Below are 5,670 nucleotides of genomic sequence, written 5' to 3'. Positions count from 1 at the left end.
ATGGTTGAATTTGTAGTTCACAGCCCTGTTGTGGGTCTTCAAAAAATGTCTTAAATTAAACTGAAGAGAATTTACTTGACCCTTTTTCCCAAGTCCTATCCACTAACATCTTACAGAACTAACGTGCCCTGGAATATACTGTGGTAAATGCTGGTCTGTGCCATTCACTAATACTGTTAACTGCAATGAAAAGAGAAGAACAGGAGCACAGGTAGACCCAAGATGAAGACTTTCTGGTCCTCACCTAGAATAGGCTGCAGGATGTTGCTCTGCCCACAGCACTTTAAATGCATCCAGCTCACCCACGAGCCATCCCACAGGGAGGATGGTATATGCCTCTGTCTCTGTGGCTCATCTGGACCTTCTGACTTGTCCCACCACCTACTTTCGTTCACTCACCCTGGTTCTTTGAAACCTCAGCTTTATGAACTGCCTCACAGTAGGTTTTTCTGACTCTCCTCCTTGTTATAAAAATTCATTAAAACAAAATAAAACCTTTTCTCCATCTTCCTGGCTGGGGCTTTGGAGTCTGAAACATCTAGATTTGAATCCATCTTCTGCCATTTACTTGATGTGAGGTTTTTAGAAATTTCTTGTACCTATCAGAACCTATTCTCTGTAAGTAAGGACACTAGCACCTGTTATACAGAGTTGTCCTGAGAAGTAAATGAGCAGGTAAGGCTTCAGCACAGTTCCGGCATTTAGCCAGTGTGGGGCACATGGCTGCTATTATCACTTGCTCTCCCCTCTTGCATTTAGCCAATGTGGGGCACATGGCTGCTATTATCAGTTGCTCTCCCCTCTTGCATTTAGCCAGTGTGGGGCACATGGCTGCTATTATCAGTTGCTCTCCCCTCTTGCATTTAGCCAGTGTGGGGCACATGGCTGCTGTTATCAGTTGCTCTCCCCTCTTGCATTTAGCCAGTGTGGGGCACATGGCTGCTATCATCAGTTGCTCTCCCCTCTTGCATTTAGCCAGTGTGGGGCACATGCACACCTCCAGGTGAGCCTCTGCTTTCCCTCTACTGGGTTAGACCCAGCTGGCAGGAACTCTGGTGCAGATACCCTCTGCCTGTGAGGATGTCTCTCCTCTCTTCCCATCTGTCCGCTCATTGTTGCTGCCTTCAATAGCCCCTTAGATTCACCCCTTCATCCCTTCTTATGTCTTCATTATCAGACATAGTAATTCATTAGTAGAGTGTTTCATAGGTTACAAAGTTCTTTCTAATACATCATCTCACTCAGTCCTCACAACAAGTCTCAGCAGGCTGAGTTATCTTTTTACAGATGAGAAAATAAAAAGGGACTCAATGACTGGTTTGAGGTTACACAGCCATCAAACCTCAGAGGCTGAATCTGAACACAGGTCTGCCTTCAGATGCAGTGCTCTCCCTCACCACCTTACCACAGTTGCCACATGGGTGACTGTGAAGCACAGTGGGGTGGGTGGAGCCTATCCTCCTGCCCCCACAGGAACTTGTCATTACCATTTGATTTCTACCTCTACTTCCACCCTAGGATGTGGTCTTGCACAGCAAAGAAAGGACTGGAGAGAGAGGACATGGGGGGACAGGAAGATAGGAGGGGGAAAGAGAAAGGTAGACCAACTGATCCTCCAACTGCATGTCCCAGATTCTGGGACTCAAGTGTTCCCAGTCTGCCCTTTCCAGGACAGTGGCACATGGGATGCCTATGTCCATATCCAGTAACAGTGAACAAAGATATTCAATGAAACATGCAGAAGAAAATTCTGATTAGCCTACTTGAGATTCCAGTATAAGGAATGTTACATTGTCAATGAGTAAAATACCTCAACCCTTCTAGGAGAACTTGTTTAGTCCTTGTTCTGTTGAGTACATATACTACACCTCCCACCCTCCACCCCTACACAGAGGCGTCTGTATGGTACTAAGGTAAGGAAATGAACAAATGGTGGTCTTCCTTTTTAGATTGGTCTTTATATCACATCCTAAAACTAAATATATGAAACCTAGTGACAAATCCTTGATCATCTTAGGATCTAGGATGCCTTTGTCATTGTAAGTCACTGAGCCTATAGATGTGAGCTCCTGTGAAGAACAAAGCCTGTCAGGAGCAAGAGACATCCAATAGTCATGGTAATCCTCAGCCAGCACCCTGGACAGTCACCCACCTTTCTCCTGATCCCTGAGGTCAGATGCCCTAAAAATATAAGTGGCAAATGAAAAGAAAGAGACAAGTCTTCTTTCTCTGTAAGAAGAATCATGCACTAGGAAAAGTAAGGCTCTTGTGTTCTTCTCTAGGGCAGTGAACACTGTTAGGGAATTGGGATCGTAATACATGACACAGATAAAGAAATGGTAGTCTCTCGTCCTCTGATGTGGAGGTACCGGGAATAGCCTGTCTGTCCCATGCTTCTCTTCCTTCTGGTCCACTTTAATTCCTCTTTCTTTCTCCCAGCCTCCAAAGGGCCCTGAAAAAGTATCTCCAGTGTTATTTTCACACAGAAGCCTCAACACAAAGAGTTTAAAGCCCTCTGACTTATCATCCCATTCTGCCATCTAAGGGCACATCTAGAATCTCAAATTTCCACCTTTACAGAAAAGGCATCGAATGAGAGTCTCTGTCTGAACTCTGATGATGAGGCGTGTTCTGCCCATATGTTCCTGCATGGCAAACAACTCTAAAACCTAGTGACTTAGAACAACAGCATTTATTTTGCTCATAAGTCTGCAAGTTGGGAGAGGTATGGAGGGAAACTTTTGATCCACCCTCACAGGATGGATCCTGTGACGATCCATCAGAGGAGCTGGAATCCTCGGAAGGCTCACGTACTCACATCTCTGTTACTTGGGTGGGAAGACACAAAACTGGAGGCTGAAAGAGCTGGGGTTCCTTGGGCATCTCTCTCTGTCTCCATGTGATATCTCCACATGACCTTTCAGGGTAAGTGGACTTCTCACAGGTCGAATCAAAGTTCCCAAAGTGTAGACTGCCTTCTATAACCTAACCTCAGAAGTTATTCAGTGTCACTTCTATTATGTTATCCTCATCCAGGGTGTCACAGGATCCACCCAGGTTTGAAGGGAGAGGAGATAGACTTCACTTCTTGATGGGGGACTGACAGGTCCTGGAATAGCACGTAGGATGAGAAGTATAGCTGTGGCCATTTTTGGAAAGTTTAATCTGCCACACGGAGTAAGTCAATGGAGGGAACATCAGTCTGAAGGTTACTAGTTTCTGAACTGTCAGACACGGGGCTAATGAACTTTTGTACTGCCTTTCAAGCGTTATAAGTTGTAAGGGAATAAAGCAATAAAACCAAGTACAGGCCAAGTCAGTTGTAAAAAGCATCCATTCCCTTCATATCCTTCTTGCCTCTTCAAACCACTGGTGACAGGCATTGAAGCAGGCACCACCATTACTGTCAGTCAGAAAGCCAAGGCAAGCTGTGGCTTTTACATCAAAGGCAAGAAGATTGACAGTGATACCCAGGATTGATGGCAGGGTGAGGAGAACAAGACTAAATATTGCTCTTGCAACTAGAATAACCAGCAAGGGTATTTCTCATTTCTGCTGAAGGAAGGGTTTTACTCTGAGGAACCAGGGGCTTCCAGGACACAGATACAAGGAATTTGTTAGCACGTGGAATGAATGAAGACATAAAACAGTGTAGGACCCAATCCTACTAGAAGGAAGGTAACGTATTAGCAAAGGTAACATATTAATAAATAAAGCTCCATGCTGTGGGGCACAGTAAAAAAAACACAAGTCTCTTTCCATGAAGAAGGAGAATGAAAAAAACATCAAAATATGTGAGGGCTCTAAAAAAAGAAAATGAGATCTCACTCTCAATACGCCCATCCAGTTATGTAAAAAAATCAACTTTTCAGATAATAAAATAAAGATTAATAAGGTAGCAAATATAATATACCTTTAAGGTAGCAATAATATAATATTAATGCTTATTAATAGTGATAAGAGAAAAATAAAACTCAAGAAACAACATAACAAACCACCTATTGAAATGACTAAGATACTTGGACTATATGCATTCTTATTCTGATTAATCTTAAATATTATTATTCAATTAAACTCTTCAAACTGAAGAACGCACACCTAGAGGTTATTAAAGGCCTATTAAGTGCCACCACTAAGCTAGAATACCTTCAAGTTTATTACAGATTAGTGAAAGTGATAAATATAAAACCTTTTCAATATAATGGATTGTGTTTTATTATTGAGGTCTACCTTGGGAGCACACTGAAAGATCACTTGGACTAGCCTGGGGAAGCTGATTCTTAAAGAAGGAGTACAAATTAAGCAGGTGAAGAAGTGAGGGAAGGAAGAGAAATTCATGCAGAAGGAATAACAGAAATGCTTGGAAGCATAATATATTTGGTAATTTTAGAACATGAGCTTCAAAAAAGGGAACATGAGTCTTGAGAGGTAGGCAGGGGCCGGGTTATGAAGAGTTTTACAATCTGGAAAGGAGCTGGCATTGTCTGCAGGTGACAGGAAAGCCCTGAGAGCTTTAAAGAATGCAGTGCTGCGTTTGGTCACTCTGTGGAGGATGGTCCAGAGAGAATGGAGGTGAGACCAATTAGGAAGCCAGTGCTGTACTCCAGGTGGGCATTGAAAAGAGCCCACATTAAAGCAGTAAGAGTGGAGATGTCCAGGAGAAGGACAAATATGAGAAATATTTAGGTTAAAAACTCATCAAAGTTGGTGATTTGGGGTAGGATGAAATAAGGGGTGACCATTAGGTTACTAGTATAGGCAAGTGGGAAAAGCAGTGGCACCAACTGGGGCAGTAAACAAAGTGAAGGAGAAGCAATTAAAAAGGGGGAGAGGAGGGCTTCCCTGGTGGCGCAGTGGTTGAGAGTCCGCCTGCCGATGCAGGGGACGTGGGTTCGTGCCCCGGTCCGGGAGGATCCCACATGCCACGGAGCGGCTGGTCCCCTGAGCCATGGCCGCTGAGCCTGCGCGTCCGGAGCCTGTGCTCCGCAACAGGAGAGGCCACAACAGTGAGAGGCCCGTGTACAGCAAAAAAAAAAAAAAAAAGGAGGGGGGAGAGGAATCTATACTAGTGTTTCTCCTCATAATCGAATGAATCTTTTATCTTTTACTAAAGATTCACATGGGGAGGAAAAAGCATGACAGTTGCCTCAGTTCTTTGAAGGCTTGTGGGAATAAACAAAGCTGATATTTCTGTGATAAAAATAGATCTAACGACGAACTTTCCTGCTAGCCCAGTTTGTGAGACTCGGTGCTCCCGATGCAGGAGTTCCGGGTTTGATTCCTTGGTAGGAGTATGGTCCCACGCGTATCCAACAACTGGGAGTTCACATGTCACAAATAAGGAACTCTCCTGTCATAACTAAGGAGCCCGCATGTTGCAACCAAGACCCGGTTTAACCGAATAAATAAATATATTTTTTTAAAGTTTGGGGGGAGAAGAGATGCTGAGCTTTGTTTAGGGCATATTGAAGCTGGGTTGACAGTGGGTGGATCTATCTGGTAGTCTACCATCTGATAGTCCTTTACAGCCCTAGAGCTCCCTGGAAAGAAGCTAGACCAGCCTTGAACTTGAAGATCCCTCACGATATTTTGAGCAGCTGAGATTGGAGACTCTGAACTTACAGGTCTTTTCCACTCATAACATTTAAAAACTTTATCTTGAAAAGGAAA

The 5,670-nt window shown here is 43.8% G+C and overlaps 1 non-coding gene across 1 annotated transcript; it reads left to right on the top strand.

The window, feature by feature from the left end:
* Positions 1-5,063: 5,063 nt before the first annotated feature.
* Positions 5,064-5,178, top strand: LOC116745667. Its single transcript, XR_004347514.1, has one exon. It is a non-coding gene; the product is annotated as a U5 spliceosomal RNA (small nuclear RNA).
* Positions 5,179-5,670: the final 492 nt, after the last annotated feature.

This window comes from Phocoena sinus, chromosome 1 (genome assembly GCF_008692025.1).
Source record: "Phocoena sinus isolate mPhoSin1 chromosome 1, mPhoSin1.pri, whole genome shotgun sequence".
Lineage (NCBI taxonomy): Eukaryota > Metazoa > Chordata > Mammalia > Artiodactyla > Phocoenidae > Phocoena > Phocoena sinus.
This window is presented reverse-complemented; position numbering and strand designations above follow the sequence as displayed.